A 216-nucleotide genomic window follows, 5' to 3' on the forward strand; every position below is an offset into this window, starting at 1 on the left:
TCTCTCTCTCTCTCTGAAACTGTAATAATTGCAGTGAGAGTGGATGAAATTGTGTTTGCACAGCAGCCCTTAAAATTGACATTTGAAAAATATATATGATGCACAGTTATTAAGAAATAAAAGAAAAGAAACATTAATTTGTAAAGAGTAATTCCTGTTGGTGCTGTATCTTGTAAAACCAAATTTTATTCATGATGAAACCATGCTGAACACTTA

General features: G+C 31.0%; 1 pseudogene; it reads left to right on the forward strand.

Annotated features, from left to right (window-relative positions):
• Positions 1-216, forward strand: part of LOC116687030 (extracellular calcium-sensing receptor-like) — a 24992-nt pseudogene that overhangs the window by 7712 nt on the left and 17064 nt on the right.

The sequence above is a fragment of the Etheostoma spectabile genome, chromosome 3 (assembly GCF_008692095.1).
Source record: "Etheostoma spectabile isolate EspeVRDwgs_2016 chromosome 3, UIUC_Espe_1.0, whole genome shotgun sequence".
Taxonomy (NCBI): Eukaryota; Metazoa; Chordata; class Actinopteri; order Perciformes; family Percidae; genus Etheostoma; species Etheostoma spectabile.